Genomic DNA, 21148 nt, shown 5'->3' on the forward strand with positions numbered 1-21148 from the left:
AAAAACCAACTTTTTTTTATTTGGCCCTTTAGTTTTTCTCTGGGAAAGTGACAGTTTTCTTGTTGATCATGGAACAAACTACCAGTTCCACTTTTGACTGTTGGTCCTTCCAACCAAAAAAGATTAAGTTAAGCAAACAGCCTTTGCCACCACAGCAGGCTAACACTTTGCTTCAGTTGCAGGTGGGTGACACTGCTGTAGCCGAAGCTGGTTCCTCAGATGACTCATCTTTTTCTCCATATCCCTCTGGTGTAGTACCTACTGCCACTATGGACTGGCGGTTAGGCATGTCCTCTCTGGCTGTCGATGTCCTCTCACTTGACAAGGGAGAGCCACTCCTGCTGGTCTTGGGAGAAGGGACAAGGAAGATCTCTTTGTTTAGTCAGAATATTATGCTTATCCATGGTGAAGCTGTTGCTGCCATTAATAAACCTGTTTGCTCCAGTTTTCCTGTCAAAAAGAAACCAACTAAACATCTACTCCTGATCAAGTTTCTTTGTACAGGAGTACTTTATTATGTCTGGGGCAAGGTTTTGTTCAGGCTACTGATCCTTCCTAAAAGGGGGATTCTGGTAAAAGAAAAAGGGATTGCTCTCTTCTTGAAGAGATTCAAGATTATAAATATGGTCGGGAAGATGAAGAGGCAGATGCAGGGATTTCTCTTCAGATTCAAACTTCAAGGAGAACATGTTCTATATTTTGAATCTCTGTGAGGGATTCTGTTTTTCTAAAACTATTTCCAAAATGTGTCAGTGTTTTCAGTGGGAGAAAACCAAGGTTTCTTAGTACCTCAGAAAATAGTATGAGCTGTTACAAATGGAATTTCCTGAACCTTCAACCCCCCCCCCCATGCTGTGAGTATTGGGGGATGTGTTTGCCACAGTCTTTAACTTCCCTTATTGTCAGCCTGCTGATCCTAAGAAAAGATTGCACAAAGTTCCTCAAGCTTTCAAGCTTTAATACACTTGCCCCAGACCTGACCCGACAGGAGTAGCCTCTGTTAATCTAGCTGCTGCTAAATACTTAATTCCAATCCTTTCCTTTCAGACATGGGTGGTACTATAAGTATGGGAATAAAGTGTATGCATCCCCCAACTGATTTTTCACAATATTGAAAGTGTTAGGCTTGTATGTTAGTTTATTATGACAAACTGTGAGTATGAGGAATGTTTTATTCTTGCAAGGAAAAATCTGCTTTGAGTGGTTTAGTTTCTTCCCTTCCAGAGGTTGCTACTTATTGTTTATATTGGGATTATGATTCTGTTAATATATCTTCCAGGGCTGTGGCCAATGGCTCTGTATTGAGGAGGTTTTCCTGGCTGACTTCTCAATACCTTCCAGAAGATATAAACATGTGAATTTAAATTCTTCTTTGGTAGTGAGTTAGTTTTAGGACCCTGTGCTGCAGAGGTGATCAAAAATTGTGACAAGGGGTAAGCCAATTCAGGGAATCTCTTATTTTTCAGCCTTATTTTTCAAATTTTCCAAGGGATTCTCTTTCACCTCATCCACTTTTTAATAAACAGTCTCCACAAAATGCTGGTAAGTAGATGTTTAGAAAACATTGGCAAGGAGGTTCCAGAAAGAAAGCAGAACCCCCTCCAAAGTAAAAGGCAGTCAAACACGTAAGAATGACACTGTAAGGGGCCACCCCCACCCCCCGGCAGTCCCTTATTTCTTCCAAAAAGTCTCTCTCCATTTCTCTCTTTGGCAATGAGTAGTTTCAAACAAATGGGTCCTGAAAATCATTCAGCAGTTACAGATGGCAGTGGGAGGAAATTCCTTCCTTTCAGGAAGTCATTACTCTCAAACAGACCAAACATCTCCATTTACGTTTGTCTACAACACATGTTGTTCCACAGAGTAATAGAGACAGTTCCTCCTTCCCAGTTAAGGAATGGTTTATATTTAAGAATATTTTTAGTTGCAAAGAAGGAAAATGTCTGGAGACCAGTTCTGGATCTCTCATTACTAAATGTAGTTGTGATAATGCCCAAGTTCAAAAAGCTGTCACTTCACAACCTGTCACTCTTCATTCCTCTTAAGTTTTTGGGAATACTAGATTTAAGATACTTGTCACATTACTTTACTTTTCATCCAGACTCCAGGTGTTTCTTAAGGTTTTGTGTGTTGATCACATTGTCAGTTTTCTACCTTACTTTTTGATTCTTTGGACTATCCAGTGATCCAGGAGCGTTCACCAAGTGTCTAGCTCTAGTTATAGCTGACTGCAGTCTACATGGTATCCATATTTTATTATACATTTAAATGACTTGCTTATTTTTGTAGTCTTTTTCAAAGTGTAAGGAATCTCTCTAGGGTGAGATCTGTTTTACAAAAATCGGGATTTTAAAAGAACATTCAAAAGTATTTTTGACTGCGTCATAGAAGATTGTGTTCCTAGAGTGTCTGCTAGATACCTCAATACAAAGCCATTTTCTTTACAGTGAGAATAGTTCTCATGATACCCCAAGCAAGACTCCATATGAGAAAGATGCAATGGTATCTAAAGTTTCTTTCCCAGCACCAATGCTCATTACGTTTGCAGATTCCAGTTTTGTGATTTATGAAAAAAAGAATTCTCTTGGTGGAAACATCAAATATTCCTGAATCCAGGTCTCCCCTTGTGCTCCAAACCAGTCACCACCGATTTTTGGACTTTGTTTGGGGAGCAGTGTCAAAAGGGATAAGTGCAAGGTATTTGGGACAACATAGATGCAAGCACATAAATGTCAAAGAGATGGTTGATGTTATCAAGGCACCCAACTGGAATTCATCTGTGGTCCCCAGGGCCACTTTATGTTGCAAAAAATATTACAGTGATGTGGTACATCAAGAAGCAAGAGGGAACCAAGTTTTGTCCCCTATGCCCATTAGCCCTTTTAGCTTGGCATATATCTTTACAAGCAATAGTCTTACTGTACAGGTATCTTGCATTCTATGAGAGCAAAACTGTGCCACAGACAGGTTGTGCAGGACAAAGGCAGAACCTTACAAATTGAAACTAGATCAGGGGGGTCTTCCAAGACTTGATCCATCTGTGGAGAGTTCCTCAAGTAGACCTTTTTGCCTCCTCTCTGGATGATCATCTGGCAAAATTCTACTCCAGAACTCCTTATATGAAGGTGTGGAAGACTGAATCACCCAAGATCATTGTGATGACTAACTTCTGGCCCAGGCAACAGTGGTTCTCCCTTTTGTAATTTCCCAGGTTCAGTTACTGCAACTCCCCTACAGAATGGATCTGTTCACACAAGAACAGGCATGTTTGATATATCCTGACCCCAGACAATTTCAGCTGACTGCCTGGATGATCGTGTTTTAATACCTTTTAGGTACCTGTTTACTGAGGGTTTGCAGAAGGTACTAATGGAGACCGGAAAGCCTGCTACTAGAAAATCCTATATTAGCAAATGGAAAAGGTTTTTTGTTGGTGCCAACAAACAACCAGCACCCATTCAGGGTTAATGTTTCTCTGGTTTTACAATTTTTTGTACGAGTTACTAGCCTGTGGCCTATCTTACTCCTTTATCAAAGTTAATTTCTCTGCCATTTCAGCATGTCTGCCCATGTAACCCCCTCTTTCAATGTATTCTCCTGTTAGAATATTTTTGAAAGGGGTTTTGCATAAAAAGCCTTCAAGAAAATTGGTAGCTCCTTCTTGGGATTTTAATTTTGTGTGAGAAGCTAACACTTGATCCAGCTCATCAGGTTGACTTGAGGCTCTTAATATGGAAAACTGTTTTACTGATTGCTTTGACCTCTGCAAAAAGATCTGAGTTGCAAGCTCTTATGGTGGGTAAACCCTAGCTCATTTTTCACAAGCACAGGGTTTCTCTGAGAAGTAATCTTACTTTTATGCCTAAGGTGGTATTGGAGTTTACCTTTTAAACCCGAACTATTCATCTCCATGTTTTCATTTCTGAACCCAAACATATGAGAGAGAGGATACTCTGTACCTTGGATGGCCGCATTCAACTTTGGTACCATCTTGACAGAGCAAAATAATTTCAAATATTCTGAACAGTTGTTCATTTCTTGTGATGGTAAGAAGGAACAACCTATGTCAAAGCAGACCATTTCCAAATTGTTGCCTCTGGCTATTACGTTTTGTTCTTACTACAACAAAAGTATTCCAGGCAGGGTCCAGACTTGCTGTACTAGTGTTTTGGTTTTGTCTTTGGCTTTTTAGAAAGGGCTGGATTTTAGAAGTTCTAGAAGCAGCAAATCTGTCCTCTGTACGTGCTTTTGCAAGCTTGATTCCTTCTCTGTGTTTAGACCAGGCTTTGCTAGGACATCTCTTCAGGGGCCCCTGAACTCATCAACTTCCACCTCCCAAATATTGGGTAGGTTAATCTCCTCATATAGCTTAGCATGCAGTAGCAGTGAGTAATAATACATAGTACATTTGTTAGTAACCTTACTGTAACAGTAACTGTTTGAATAATCAGTTCTGCACTAGCTGCTGTCTTCTTCCATCCCCCTTTTTTGTGAGTTCTTTTGCCAGGGTGTGGGCGTTCATTTCTTTTTGATCATAGCTATGTCCTCTCGGGGCTCAGCCTGTCTCTTACCGTTGTCATGAGAGCTTTGAAGGTTCAGTGCCCAAACTTGACTTTTAGACAGCTCACCTTGAACTGTCCAACTGTTTGGGTGCATTGAACATGCCCTGAAGCTTTGGAAGCTGGGTGGCTTATATCCTTGGCATGATATAACCTATGTAGCGTAGGCTACTGCATCAGTGATCATTCGAATATCTACTGTTACGCTAAGTTTACTTAAATAACCGTACTTTTTCCTGGAAGGAGAATGTACAGCTTTTGGCCAAGTTTTGCTTTTTTGTACTCTCAGATTTGGCAGTAGTACAGACTAAGTTGGGTTGATTTGTATAAAGCTGCCGTAGTAGTGATTTTGCTTCTCTCCCTTTCTCTGTATACCAGTGGCTTGGATCCCATTTGTAACTGCAAGTCCATAAATGAGATCTTAAGAGTTATGAGATTATAAATTTGAGTATGGGGACAAAATCCAACATTATTTTGTATAGGCTAAATTTCTTCTTGACTTAAGGCCACTGGTCACTTAGTATTGCCAAACTTGTTTGCTGGATTGTTGCACATTTCACAAATATTTTATTTTGTTGATGAAAGACTTTGAAGAAAGGAGTCAAATTTTCCCCCTTCCCCATATCCATCTCCAAGTATGCTTGCAATAGGCAGATTGCAGCAGATTCACTGTTTTACCTATGGTCTGTAGGTAAAATTGAAGATTGTAAAGACTTCTTACAGACTTAATAAAGCCCCACTGTATTCAATGTTTAAAAAGATGCTTTCTGAAGGTTAAAATCTTTGTAAAAGCATATTGTTCGTCAAGACACTAGAAGACCATAAAGAATGAGAGAAGTAATGGTAGTAACAAAGAATCAGAGATCAGTCTGACAAGACTGGAAAAAAAATCCATAAACACTCAGCCAACTGAGGCAGTAGATGAGTAGGAGAAAGTTTCAGAAGTACATGTAACCTTCAAGCTACACAGAGGATATCCACTTGTACTGTTCCCAAGTTGAGGGATCCAGATGCTGCACCCTCTTAAAGCACCATGTGTCAACACAGTCATAAAACCCATCTGCTTTTAATATTGCAGGTCCAGGAATTGTCTCCAACTGACCAGGACTCTCTCCTCATTGAATGATCCAAGTTTTCTGCTTTTGAGGGGCTAGTAACCATTTCTGAGACTACCCACAGCCATTCTCGGACACATTCACTTAATATAGACTGCATTGTGTTTTGAAAGGAAGTCTTCAAAGTTGTAGTTGTACATTGTTTTATATTCACACTGGCAGATTATTCCAGCCCCAAACTCAAACCACTAAAGGTCATCCATATGTTTAGAATCCTGTTAACCTTCATCAGCACTGATGGCTGAAGCCCTGTGACATCAGCAAAAAGACTTTTAAATGCAGCAAATAACTCTCCCCCCCCCCCCCCCCCCAGAGTTTGACCATTAGGGCACTTCACACTCCTACAGCTTTCCATCCTCCTATAGCCACAGTTCAAACATGCAGTAAGGGTTAATTACATGTCTTAATACTCAGCCCCTCCTCCTACCTACAGAAAGGCAGACAGAATGGCTTAAGTTCAGGCTTGTACAACATCCACAAAGTAAATGTTCTCTCTTTCTCTCTCTTGCCTCGCCTCTCCTTTCCATAATGCAGAAGGATTGTACCTTTATCATCACTGCCCTCTGATAGGGAAAGTAGATTTCTGGACGGGTACAGACAATGTGTACTAGTAGCCCTTAGATGTTTAGAGCATATGGTAACTTATCAAATGTCTTTAGTAGTCTAGATTCATGAGTGGTTTCAGGATACATTTGAATGAGACATTAAGAATACTCTAGAAAATTTAAATAAGTAATATAACAGTGTACTTAAATGTGCATATGATACTGTGGGTGTCTCACTCAGGGTTGCAGTATTTGGTGTGTTTTTAAGGAGATATGCCCTCTTACAAAAAGAGACCTAACTGCTAAATGTTGAGGTTTGTCCGTCTAATGTTACCATTTACCCAGGATCTTTTATTTGGCAAGATAGCCAACAGCATTGTCACTGTTGTAATCAGAGAGGATAGATAAATGTTTCATGCTCCCACATAACATTTTTTCCAGATGTTATCCAATAAGAAGACCATTTTAAAAGAAAGAAAGGTATACCTGTCCAACAGTTCCACTTCGAGACATTACAGAGGTAAGCAGGCATGTCAAACGACAGGATCTAGATGTAAGGGAAGGGACAAGTGAAGGTTTTTCCACTGATGGACATTTTCAGTTTTCAACATAATCCTATTTAATACTCTCGGGAGATGGTCTGTAGTTTTTATATTTTTGAATTTGGAGAGCATTACAGCACACAGATTTTACAGACTGTTTGCTCAAGATTGCAACATAGTTTCATCACCAACCTTGTCCATTGCTCTTAACATCGGATCGCATTAGATTTAACTGGCTTTGCTTTCTAGTAAGACGGCTGTTAATTTAAGGACAATACAGTGGGTGCTTCCTCCTTCGAGAGGTCTAGGATTTTAGTTTTGTCTTTTTCTGGTGTCAAAAGGACAAATAACTAAGACCAGTTCTGGATGTACCATACCACAATTAGTATGTCCATGCAAAAAATCATGACTATAACTTTAAAACAAATACTGCTTTTCATAGAGCAGTGCTCATATGACATTAGACATGGAAGAGTCTTATCTTCATGTTCCATTAAAACTCTAATGTATTTCGTGATTCTGGATAGCACAGACTCACTAAAGTTTGCATCTCTCCCATTTGGTGTTTCCAAAGCCCTTAGAGTGGTTATCCGATGTTTAGCTTTAGTGTTTGCACACCTCAGAAAACGGAACAGTTCCATTTAAAAGTACTTGTCAGATTGTGGTTCAAATACAGAGGACATCTGTACTGTCCTTTCCATAATGGTGCCTTTAATTCAGACTCTAAGGGTTACTCAAATGTACAAAGTGTCACCTTACTCCTCTTTAGTTGTTTAACTGAGAACAATTTTAGAGTCTATGCAAATGAAGGTCCCTCAATCAGTATAAAAATGAAAGAAATCTGGTTAGTAGTAGCAACTTTTCATTCAAACCATGCAGTTGTATCAAAACAGTTTCTATAGGCTCTGTACTGTCTTCTTGCATTTTTTTAGTTATTTGTGTAAACCTGTATATGTGGCAATCTTCATGGGCCATAACAGCCAGATCCAGCACATGGTGATGTAGACAGCTTCCTATGGCTTGTTGCTGGCTGAGGAGCACAAACGTTAAGAAAATAAAATCTCCTACCTACATTTTCCATCCTAATAACCTGGGTCCGCTCACGCTTGGCTGCAAATCAGATCTGCTGTCAGGCATTGGGTACTCCTCTTTCACTGGCTCAAATGTACAGCATTTGTGCAATAAGAAACTTTTGCAGTTGTAGTAACGCAAAATCTTTTCAGTGCTGCGTGTTTTTTTTAATAAGCCTGCTCAGACTATTCAGAGTCTACCTTGGACCTAATCCCTGAGAAGAGGCAGTGCCACATTATTAGTTTGCATTACTTACTAAACAGTAAGTACTAGTATTAAAGTAGGTAATGGCATTTTTATGCACAGGTATGTAGCGTACAACTGTTCAGCTATGGTGTAAAAACAGTTTAAAAAATAAAAACTCCTTAAAAATAAGCTTTTCTTGCTTACTCCCCCAACATCTCATAGGAATACTGTCCCAGAGTAGCTGCTTTTGCACTCATGAGAATTGTTAAATAAGGCAACTGCTCCTAGCCCAGAATGGTAATTTTCAGGTCTGTTTATTTTTTTGAAAGCTGTTACAACACGTGTTGAGCCCTTTTTGCCTATTTTCAATCAGCATTTAATGCTTGATGTGGAGGCTGTCTTAATGTCAGTGGCCTAATTTCTTTTGGGCTAAGATGGTGGAGGGCAGCTGATAAAAGTATACTAATATCTTAGAATCTCAACTGCAAAATGAAAATGGATACTACAGTAAACTCTTAACCAGCACCCATGGGGATTGGTAGATTCTGGTTGCTTGAGAGCTCTTAAAAATAGACCTGACTGTGCCCTATACTGTTTCATACCATACCATAAACACTGTATTGATTTGATTTTAATATTGAAATACAGTCATTAAAAGCCTGGCTGGAGTAATATTTTAAACTTATATTTCCACTAGAAGGTGTATGCTGAGTAGACTGGAATTGAATAGAGAGAGAGAGAGATAGCGAATTCATGTATGAAAACAGAAGCAATTGTGTGTGAGAGATGTATGAAAGCTGAAGAGAGTGCGTGTGAGAGATCGGAGAGAGAATGTGCAGTCTGGCAAACTCAGTGAGTATAGAGCGAGTGTTGACATTTTAGCAATTTAACTTGTTTGGTTTGACTTGTTCTCACGTTGGGTAGAGAGGGAATTTATTTTTATCTTTCTTTTTAAAAGTCTAAAACTATAAAAACTTAAGGTATATTTCTGAGGGGAAAAATCATGCAACACATGAAAAACTGAATTTTTCATACTATACTGTATTTCATCGATTTTTCTTCTGGTTGCTTGAGTTCTGGTTGACTGCAAGTTTACTGTACATTGATGTGTGGGAGGGAAAGGGACAAGGATGCAATACTTGAACGCTTGAAATCATTTTTTTTAATTGCCTACAGGTGGGTTGCTTTGACTTTCAGTGTAAATACAGCAGTTGTCACATGCAAGTCCCCTTGATCATTTGTGCTTTTATTGTGCATTCATTCAGTTAGGGATGGAATAGAAATCTGCTGAGTTGCTTGTTTGCCACTTGGTTTTATATTCTCTATTTTTGCTTTTATTTATTTACTTTTAGATGTCTTTCTATCTACATTCTTGGGTAGTTCCCTCAGATTGTATTCTGTGCAGTGTGGCTGGCTCATTGTCTTAGTGTTGGAGAGGTTTGGAGCAGTTTTCGTTGAAGAATTCAGGTAGCAGTATTAACCAGGCTTTTATTCCATCTAGCTTTCTGTTGAATAACTATTTATGAGCATATCTGACTACTCTGTTTTTCTTTTGTTGTCTTTTTTTGAACAGAAGAAATTGGTGTGTAGTTTGTGGTTAAGATTTTCTGGCTACCATCTTTTTTAACGGAATATATCTGTATTTGTGGGCGTTTCTCGGTAGTTTATTTTAATTAGTAATTGTATGTGGAAGGTATTGGCTTGGCTACTCGAGAGAGATTGCGAATCCATTTTGCAATAGTTTCCAGGGCATGGACACTTATTCAGGATATGTTTGCATAATGTCCCTGATTTTGTTGCATATTTTGATGCATTATTCATGAAATGTGTGTTTTTTCTAACAAACTGAGGATAGTTTAATGGCAGACATTTGAGTTTCAGACTTTATATCCCTCAAATTTCATGCTAATGCAAAATCTGTTGTTCTGTGGACATAAGTATATGAAAGCAATATTTTAATCTGCACTCATTAAGTAATGACAAATGTGGGCGTATCAGACTTCATATCCTTTAGAAAATGCTTGATAACCCAAAGTCTCCTAGCAACTATGTAAGATTAATATTTAAAATCTGTTTCCTGATTTTTGGCGTTTGTGTGATTCTTGAGCTAAGAAGTTGGGAAGGCATGGGAGATGCAATGGGTTGCACTGTATGGTTTTCACAGCAGTGAGCTGAAATATATTTTTAGGGTACTATTTATATATTTGTTCATTCATATAATTTCATGGAAACAGTTGATATGTACGTAGTCATACAATGGACTGTAGTTGCTGGTCACTTGTATGTGTGCATTTGTGTGTGTATTAGTTAATACTTAGCTACTGCATCCCAGAGTAGTTATGGTATAAAGGAAAGAATCAATTGTAGTAAACAGGAGCAGCATCAACCATATGAACCATGTTTTTTGGGTATGATCCTTGGTTTCTTTGTTTTGTTGACTGTTGGCAGTGTGTTTATTATGTGGCTGCGAATAAACTGGACAGCAAGAAATCTAAAAGTTTAATTTTTTTTTTTTTTTTTTTTGAGAAGTGGATGTGAAATGCACTGTGGGCTACAGCAGTTTGACAGTTACTGCAGATAGGCTGTCAGCTTCCTTCTAGTGAAGGATTTATGCCCCTCAGCCTTTGTCTTCTGTGTAAATGTCTGATTCTGGCCAAGTCAGTTCACCAGGCAGTGCTCCTGGGCATGGGCTGCTCCTGAAAAGGGACACTTGTCTAATCTGCTGTCTCAGGCTATTGGCAAATGTTGAATTCCTGCATCCTTCACATAGCTGCTAATTAGTGCGTCACTATATGTTTTTTGACTATGAATCCCAGCACATCTCTTATAGTTTGAGTTGCCAGATGCTGTCTCAATAAATGTGAGCTTCAAGTAGAGAGGAGTTTACTGTTGCTTATGCTTAGTTTGCTTTCAGTGTGAATGTTTTTATTTAAAGGAATGTCAGTTTTTGCTGTAAAATATGAAGTAAAAGTTTTTAAATTAAATATAAATCTTCATGTTCATTAAGTGAAGAAAATAGCATGTACAATGAAAGATTTAAACAGCGTTTTAGGGCAGTTGGGAGCAGGAACGTTGGGAGGCATACGCACTGTACTGATTTCAGTACAACTTTTTTAGAAGGGGGGGGTAGATTTTTGGGGGAAAAAAAACGTACGTACATTTAAGGAGGTGTTGGCTCCTTTAAGGAGAATAGCAGCCAGTTGGAAGTGAGCTCACATCATGCCCGGCTGGCTGCGAGCGGGAAACGAGCATTCACAAATGGAAGGCAATGCAAGCGCAACAAACAGAGGATTATTGAGGCAAGCGCAACGAACAGAGGAGAGCGTTCACAAAGGCAATGCAAGCGCAACGAACAGAGGATTATTGAAGCATGCGCAACGAACAGAGGATTATCATTGAGGCAATCAATTGAAGTAAGTGTGTGCATGCAAGCGCAGATATTGTGTGTGTCCAGCACAATCGCAAATGGCAGTTTAGTTTGAAGTGTGATGGCAGTTGAAGTGTGTGTGATGGCAGTTTAGTAGTTTGAACTGATGGCAAATGTTAGTTTAGTTTGAACTGGTGTGTGTGTGTGTGTGATGGCAGGTTAGTTTGAACTGGCGTGTGTGTGTGTGTGTGTGTGTGTGTGTGTGTGTGATGGCAGGTTAGTTTGAATTGGTGTGTGTGTGTGTGTGTGTGTGTGTGTGTGTGTGTGTGTGTGTGTGTGTGTGTGTGTGTGATGGCAGGTTAGTTTGAATTGGTGTGTGTGTGATGGCAGGTTAGTTTGAACTGGTGTGTGTGTGTGTGTGTGTGTGTGTGTGATGGCAGATTAGTTTGAACTGGTGTGTGTGTGTGATGGCAGGTTAGTTTGAACTGGTGTGTGTGATGGCAGGTTAGTTTGAACTGGTGTGTGTGTGTGATGGCAGGTTAGTTTGAACTGGTGTGTGTGTGTGTGTGATGGCAGGTTAGTTTGAACTGGTGTGTGTGTGTGTGTGTGTGTGTGTGTGTGTGTGTGTGTGTGTGTGAGAGATGGCAGGTTAGTTTGAACTGGTGTGTGTGTGTGTGTGTGTGTGTGTGTGTGTGTGTGTGTGTGTGTGTGTGTGTGAGATGGCAGGTTAGTTTGAACTGGTGTGTGTGTGAGATGGCAGGTTAGTTTGAACTGGTGTGTGTGTGTGTGTGTGTGTGTGTGTGTGTGTGTGTGTGTGTGTGTGTGATGGCAGGGTTAGTTTGAACTGGTGTGTGTGTGAAAATGCCCCCACATAATACACCTGCTGGTTATAGGTGTTCAGGCTCAAACCCTGTACCTTTGCTTCAGGGTAAGAAGAGCCTAAAGTCCCTAACCACCACCATTTCTGAACTTTGTTCAGATTTGCTTTTCTAATGGTTGTGAGCTATGGTGAGAACTGAAGTTGTATTTCTCCCGTTATTGTTTTTGTTGTTTGTCCTGGTTGTTTGTGCTAAGGTGTGACGTGAGAACTGAACTTGTATTCCCTTATTATTGGCTTTGTTTGTCCATGTTTTTTGTGCTAAGAGGTTGAGAGCTATCTAAATGATGGCCATTAAGTTTGTCTTCCTATTTTTCAAACTGCTGATTTAGCATAGTGGTATGTTGCACTGACTATAGTGCATATGGTTCTGGGTTCAAGACATGCATGGTGAAAATGCAGCATTTTATTCTAGCAACTTTCCAAAATTATACAAGCAATGTTTAAAATGTGTCCCTGTTTTTTGGGCTTTTGCCCCCCCCCCCCAATAAATGTTGGCTTTTTCCAGATTTCTAGTGCTGCAAAGTTCAGAGATACAGCTGAGTGTCGACATTTTACAAGGAGCTGAGAGCTGCAGGGGAACTTAAGTTTAGTGCTGCTTATGCTGAGTCTGCTTGTACTGTTAATAGCACAACAGGTAGTGTACTTGCTTTTGATGCAGAAGGCTGTGGGTTCTTCTCCCACAGTAGGTAGATGCATTGCTGATACTGTACTGTGTTGTAAAGGGGGGTGGATGCTGTAGTCCGTTTTGGCGAAGATATCTAGTAGCAACTATGAACCTGTTACAAGTTTGCCATCCATTCCCTATTGCAATATTACTAGCGTATCATTGTTTTTAATGCAACATAGGCAATTTATTCCTCAAGGGCAACAGGCACATTATTTGTAGATGAAACCATGAAATATAAAGTTGTTTGCTAGCAGCAGCCTCTTCATTAGTTACAGATTTCTCTAATGTGGAATTATGTAGATGGCTTTTACTAGTTCAGAGATTGTGCATATTCACTGATACTTGTGGACTGTAGAAGTTTGAGTAGACTTTTATGATGGAAGGTATATCAAAGAGCATGTGTATGTTTCATGTGCAAGGGGCCTATGATTTGAAAACAGCCCAAAGTTACTTTATCTGCCACTGGCAAAATGTATTTTCTTTGAATGTGGGTTTCAATGCTGTCTCAATGAATGTGAGTTTCAAGGGCAGAGAAGTTTTAATGCTAAGTCTAGTTTCATTGTGAGACTGCATTGCTTTGTGTAGCAGATATTTATTGGTGCGCGTGCTGTAAAATGCAAAATAAAACTTTTTCTGGCAAATCATTTAGGAATGAAGTTACTAAATAATGACCGATGTTAAGTTTCAGACGTCATAATCTTTAGAAAAATGCATGCTAAAGCAAGACCTGATATTCTATCAACTGTCTTAAGTTTATACAAGGTCAATTTTTAGTACTGTTTGTATGTTTCCCCAATATATTTGGCCTTGTCCAGATTTCCTGCATTAAGAGGTTGAGAGGTATGTGCAAATAAATCGCTTTATAGAATTAGGAATATCCAAACCTCTCAACTGTCCCCAATTTTGTCTCAAAATGTTGCTCTCCCGCTAATAAACTCTCTGCAAAATAGCAATTTTGGAAGAAAACATGGAGGGTTTAGTTTTATAAATAACTGTAATGATTAGAGTTATACATTACTTTTATTTCAGAAATGCATGTAGATTCTCTAATTTTGTTAGCTGCTCTAAGTTAACTGTGCTCATATTAAAATGGTGTCCCTTCTTTGACAGGTTCCCAGCTGTATTGTCTGGCAACTTTATATTTTTGCATCACATTTTTGGTCCGTTTTTCATAAAATTACAGTTTTCTGGCAAATTAGTGGCAAATCATTAAAGACTGAAGTTAGAAAATAATGGCAGACATTTGAGTTTCAGATTTCATACCTTTCAGAAAATTCGTATTAATGCAAGACCTCCTACTATTTAAGTTTATAAGAGCAGTATTTTAAAAAAATGTCCTTATTTTTGGGCCTTTGCTTCAGTTTTATTTGAGTTTGTTGCTCTAAGAGGTTGAGAGGTGTGTGTGTGTTAGGTAGGTAGGTAGCATACCTCTCAACTGTCCAAATTTTGCAGAATGTCCAGATTTTTGCCCCATATTTTTTGTCTGTTCCTCATAAATTTTGTGATTTTCTAGAAAATCATTGAAGGCTGAAGTTGCTAAATAATGACAGACATTTGAGTTTCAGACTTCATGTCCTTTAGAAAAATTCATACTAGCACAAATCCTGTTATTCTAGCAACTTTCTCATACTAGCACAAATCCTGTTATTCTAGCAACTTTCTAAGTTCACAAGAGCATTATTTAATATCTGTCCCTGTTTATTTTAGGCTTTGTCCATATTTCTTGCACTAAGAGGTAGGTAGGGGTGTGTGTGAATGAAACATCCTAGTTGGGGGTAGCAGGTGGTTAGTAATTTACTCAAGCTCAAAACCTGTACCTTAGTTACAGAAAACAAAAGCATAAATTCTCTACCCCAACTACCATGCTGCATTTTTCAAAGAACTGACACTTCAGGTTAATTTTCAATTCAAGGAACCGAGTTTGAGTGAATTTATATTCTATTACTGAAGAGGCATTACAGTGAATGCCTCTTCATCGACACTAAAAGAGCGAACCGTGAATTACGAGAATGGCCGTACCTTGGTTGGGGAGGGGGGAAGCAGTTTGAGAGCTGTGAGTACAAATTTGAGAATCCTAGCTACACCCCTGGTTGGGAGAGACGGCCAAGTAATGGGATGCTGGTATTAAGGGTTCCTGGTCCATTACCTGGCCTAAGGTCCCATTTGACCGTGATCTGCCTCTAAGCCATAAGGAATGTTTGGGAACACAGTCTTTAAACTTCCTGGAAAACAATGAATCTGATGTTGTCGATCTTCACATAATCTTGACTGTGGGCTCTGTTCCGAGTCTCGGAACCTACTCGGCCGTATACTTCAGCTCGTGCCCTCCAAACTCTCGAGCTATGCTCTACCCATAATGCCCCTCTTTAAATTACCCTGGATCTCGTTTGCCGCTTCGTGTCAGATGCGTCCGATCTGCTCTTCTGCTTTGGTTTTCATTAAAGTAAGTTTTTTCCTAGTTATGTCTAAACTATCTTAAGCTTTCTCCGCTCTCTTTATCTTCTACCCGCTCTTCTCATTATTAAATTTTCTGGTTAGTTTTTTCCATCTTATTTTTTTCTATCATTGGTGGTCTGTCTACGTACCATTGTTTGTACTATGTTTACCTTTTGGGTATTTCTTAAATGCCATAGTTGGTATTTTTTCCTTCTCTTTCTATTCCCTTCAAAAAAAATAAAGTCTGTTCTATCATCTCTTCTTTCGTAGTAGAGAGAGGAGAGAGAGAGACTAGTGTGTGTTTTTGTGTGTGTTTTTGTGTGTGTTTTTGTGTGTGTTTTTGTGTGTGTTTTTGTGTGTTTTTGTGTGTGTTTTTGTGTGTGTTTTTGTGTGTGTTTTTGTGTGTGTTTTTGTGTGTGTTGTAATCCTGTCTAATGACTGAAAAGGCAGACACTCCCCCTAAACATTCTAAGTGCATTTAAGATGCCAGAAGTGCGACAGAAAAATGCCTAATTCAGATGGGTGTCTCTTGTGTGTACTGCCTCGGAGCAGTACATTTACAAGAAAACTGCTCTGTATGTTATGGTTTCTCCACCGGAACTCACTGAACATAGAAACAAACTTATCTTGAAAGACTTACTGAAAAGGGGATTTTGAAGAGACCATTTTTGGGTCCAAGACTGAAACCAGTTCATCCTCCTCCTCTTCTAAGCATAAAAGAACATCTTTCTCTGTTCCAAGTACCTCCTTGGAACTACCTAAAAGAAGTATGGAAACTGCCTTTGGTGTCAAAAGTTCCCTCAGCATGGAATGGCAAAAAGGACTCTGCACCTGTCAAATCAGATTTGGCACCAACTGCCTCAGCACCGGAAAGTGCATCTGTACAGCAGCACTCAGATTTGCCTCCATTACCATGGTGCAGATACTCTCCTTCAATTGACCCATTATCATCCACTGAGCCCCTTCATTGAGCCGAGACCCCCAAGGTCCTTCGACTTCCTCTGTTCGATTTGCCTCCATTACCATGGTGCAGATACTCTCCTTCAATTGACCCATTCAAAGATCGTCCACCGAGCCCCTTAATTGAGCCGAGACCCCCAAGGTCTCCTTCGACTTCCTCTGTTCGATCCACTAAGAGTCTCTTAGAATCTGACATCATGAGACTGGTGGAACAGCTCCTGACAGTAAGGGGATTATGTTCAGTTCCAAGCGAAGTTGGCACCGGGACCAACCTTATTACGACACAATCTCTTCCTCTTCCAACTCCTGTTAAATCTTTGGAGCCCACAGCTCTGACATACCTGGCTTGGACGGTCTTGATTCCACTGAGTCTCTTCTTCGGAACAGAAGATTGCCTTCAGCTCCTCTGGTCTTTCGGAACCGGAGGCCTCCTGGGGGTCCAGACTCCCTGTCCAGGTCCATGGTGTATGGATCGACTTCTTTAATTTCTGAGCCTTCCATAACCCTTGGTGCTTCGACTTTCATTGGATCGACCCAGGCTTCAGTGTCAGGGGTCGCTTCCTCAGTGCGGGGTGGGACCACAGTTCTGAAGGAGTCTATTTCGGTTCCAGGCTCCCATCCCTCTGCGGGGGGGGATGGCCTTCCGAGTCATGGAGAAGGCCTTGTCCATTGTTGACTTAGTCTCTGCCATCCCTTTCAGGCTGAACTTCTACCTCTCCTTGACCAGAGCTTCCATTAGTCTCTTCCCTGGGACAGAGGGGACAAGTTCCAGGAAAGACGCACGTTGGTGTTTCCTCTTCGGACACTTTCCAAGAACATCCCCTGAAGAAGTATCTGCAAAGAAAAAGTGCAAGAGGAAGTACTTAATACTCCCTGTTGGAGTACTTCACTGAAGAAAATGACTTTGAAGGGGAAGGTTCACCCAAGTCACCCCCTGATGTTTCCTTTGGGGACATCCTGGAAATCCTGAAATGGAGGGGGTGGCTGGTCTTCCCTTCAGCCTTCAGAGGAATCCGTATACCTGGAGGCTTTTCGTGCCCAACCGTCTACCTCTTTGATCTCTCTGCCTACTGACATGGTCATTAAACTGATCGCGCAGTAGGCGTGGAAGATGCCTAACTCCATCAAACCGATCTCCAAGAGACCTGACAGGATCCTTACCTCCCCTAAAGAAGAGAAGCATTGGGCCAAAGGCACACCCGTGGACTCCATGGTGATAATGGCAGCTACTAAGAAGGAACTTGCTGAGGGAAGTCATACTATCCTTCCTCCTAACAAGGAGTCCAGGACTACGGATAGATATGGGAAGCGAGTTTATGCTTCATCGACCTTTCTCTCTGGTCTTTGAACTACATGGCACACTTTCCAAGGGTGCAGAGGGATCTGATCAAAGAGCTCTTGGATGCCCTCTCAGGAGCAGTAGCTGCAGAGGTATGAGACAGTTACTTCTCAGCTCACCACCCTTGAAGCAATTTCTAACTCATCCGACTGCCCACACAGCCGAAAGGATGACAAGAGCAGCGAATTCAGGCATAGGCATTAGAAGACATGCTGGGATGTGCTTGTGACTTTGTGGAGTCATTTAAATCATCATTCGTGAATGGTCTGTTTGATGGATCATCCCTATTTGGTCCTAAGTTACAGATGTGAGAAAGATGGACAGACTTTCTGCCATAGGCGTACGTTTCACCACTCCTCAATGGCCCTACTTCAAGGAACCAGAGAAGTGGGAGACTAGGGTTTAAGAAGTCCCAAGGGCCTTCACATGGTGAAGACTTTCCATGGGACAAAGGGGGATGTAATAATAGAAGATGCTGGCCTGCAGAACCAGGGGCCCAGAGATTATTTCTCTAGTACCTCCTACCAGCACTCCTGAACAGAAGCCAGATTGCCTTCCTCTGGAGGCAGTCGGGGGACAATTATCCCTGCACCTACCCTCCTGGCAACTGATAACATCGGACAGATGGGTGCAGGAAATAATTTTCAGAGGTTGCAATATTCCACTCTCTGCAAGTTCAAACCCCCAAAAGACACCCGGATATTCCACCCAGACACAGGGAAGCAGCAGTATTAGAAGTTCAAAAACTGCTCGACAAAAGAGTCATCCAAAAAGTCCCACCAGACCAAGTAGGATCCGGGTTTTACTGAAGATTCTTTTTAGTGCCCCCAAAAAAACAGGGGACTGGAGACCCATTTTGGATCTCAGCCAGTTAAAGGCAGTTCAGCAAACCAAATTTCAGACGGTCTCACTACAGTCTAAACTTCCATTCATGGAAAAAGATGATTGGATGTGCTCTATAGATCTCTAGGATGCGTATAGGCATATAAAAATGGACAAACCCTCCAGGAGATTCCTGTGCTTCCGGCTGGGAGCCAGTAATTTCCAATTCAGAGCACTGCCCTTTGGACTCCACCTCAGCCCCCATGGTGTTCAAATGTATGGCAGTGGTAGCAGCTCATTTCAGAGTGCAAGGATTTAGAGTTTTTCTGTACCTCAACAACTAGCCCCTTACTGCTACCACCAGGTGTCCGATAGAACAGGCAAGGGATTACACTCTACATTTTTGTGCATCTCTAGGCATTGCAATAAATTCCAAAAAGTCAAATTTACAACCCTCACAACAACTAGAATTCATTGGAACCCTGTTGGATACATTTTTGGGTCTTCACTTCCTTTGGAAAGACTACAAAGGATCAGAACTCAGGTCAGCCACATTATTCAGAACAAGTGTTCCAGCAAAATTGGTCCTGCAAGCATTAGGCTCGATGGCAGCCTCAATCACTATAGTTCCTTTAGCCAGATATCACATGCAAATCCTACAATGGCTATTAGCCTCCCAGTGGTCTCTGTTAGACCAGCCGATGTCGCACAAATTCTTGATTATCAATCGCTGCAAACCGGAACTTTCATGGTGGCTCCACTCCAACAAGATTCTTTTGGGCCGTCCATTCCTTCTTCCACAGCCCCAAGCCATAGTGACCACAGATGCTTCCCAGATGGGGGTGGGGTGCAGCATTATCTGGGAAGGACAGTCCAAGGCACTTGGTCTCCAATGGAGGCCAATTTGCACATCAATATTCTAGAGATGAGGTCAGTGCTGTTAGTGTTGCAAGCATTTCAGGATGCCCTTTCTCCACGAACAGTAGCAATTCAGGTGGACAACATTCAGTAGTCTGGTACATCAACAAACAAGGAGGAACCAAGTCTTACCCACTTTGTGGAGAAGCATTCACAGTTTGGAAATGGGCTATTTCTTCTAACCGCTTTCTCACAGCAACGCATATTCTGGGGAGCTTCATCATGATTGCAGACAAGCTGAGCAGGACTATTCTCATGCCTCATGAGTGGTTTCTCAATCCTGTGGTGACAAAGGAGATTTTTCATCACTGTGCCAACCTTGCTGTGATCTGTTTGCGTCCTCTGTTAACAAGTGCAGCAATTACTTTGCCCTAATCCCCCCCCCCCCTGGGGGGGTCATCCAGAGATGCTGTTCTCCACGATTGGCCCCCGGTCTTCTCTATGCCTTTCCCCCAACCCCTGTGATAGTTTCTAAGGAAAGCCAAGAAGCTGGAGAACACAATCCTCATTGCCCCATTTTGGCCTCAACAGGTTTGGTTTCATAGGTTCATAGATTAGTACTAGGCTAACTGCCCTTGTAGGCCATTTTAAGCCTAGCCAATTACCCCATATGAGAATCAAACCCTGCACCTTGTGTTTGTAAGGCAAGCACCTTAACCATTATGCCAACCTCCCAACCCTTTCCCTTCCTTTGGCCTCATCTACTTCAGAAACCTTGGGATGCTGGACCCAGCTCCAGATCTGCTGTCTTATCCAGTGAGAATGGTTCAGCTGAATCTCCATAATCTCAAGCTCACTGCATGGCTTCTCCAATTTCCATGATTGCCAGGCATTCTTCCTTTCCTCTCCTGTCTGCCAAATCATTGTGGCCCATCACAAACCTTTAGCTAGAAAACTGCATCAAAGTAAATGGGAAAAATTTGCAAGATGTGCCCTCAGTAAGTAGCTTGATCCTTAAGCGCAACCCCTGTTCATAAAGTTTTGGACTTTTTAGCTAAACTCTATCAAGCGGGTTCTTCTACCTCTACAATTTCTAACTACCATATGAGTTTTGATGGGGTATCTCTTATATCATACAAACTTTGTAAAAGCCTTTTTAAAGGGAGCCCTCATGTTAAGACCTCCATTTAAAGAACCCATTGCTCGCTGGGATCTTACACTAGTTCTTCAGTCCCTTACTCTTTCACCCTTCGAATTGTCAGCTACATGCGACTTAGTTTCTAACATGGAAAAATGTATTTTTAGTAGCGATCACATCTGCCAGAAGAGTATCTGAACTTCAGGCTTTGTCCTGCAAATCCACCTTACATAATATTTCACAAAGACAGGGTCTCCCTTAGGACTAATCCATTCCTTTTACCAAAGGTAGTCTCAGAATCTAACATCAGTCAGACACTACAACTACCAGTTTTTTTTCGTAATTTCTCCAGTAAAGGGGAGTATTCCCATCATTTATTGGACATCCACAGACTGCTATAATTTTATCTTCACAGAAGACAGGATTTCTGAAAATCTGACAAACTTATTTGTTGCCCTTTCCTCACTTTCTTTAGGTAACCCAGTTACAAAGGTTACCTTGGCAAAATGGCTCAGATTGCATTACATTTATCTACCAGTCAAAAGGCCTTCACCTTTCATGCCCAGTAAAAGCCCACTCTATTAGAGCGGTGGTACCTTCTGCAGTTTTTCATGCCAGAGCTTCTTTAGATGACATTTGTGCAGTGGCCACATGGTCTTCTCA

At 41.0% G+C, this 21148-nt stretch overlaps 1 protein-coding gene across 2 annotated transcripts in view; it reads left to right on the forward strand.

Moving 5' to 3' along the window:
• The window catches only part of ADARB1 (adenosine deaminase RNA specific B1), a 1484163-nt gene that overhangs the window by 141433 nt on the left and 1321582 nt on the right, over positions 1 to 21148 (forward strand). The window lies entirely within an intron of this gene.

This window comes from Protopterus annectens, chromosome 6.part1 (assembly GCF_019279795.1).
Source record: "Protopterus annectens isolate FY-2018-M chromosome 6.part1, PAN1.0, whole genome shotgun sequence".
NCBI lineage: Eukaryota > Metazoa > Chordata > Ceratodontiformes > Protopteridae > Protopterus > Protopterus annectens.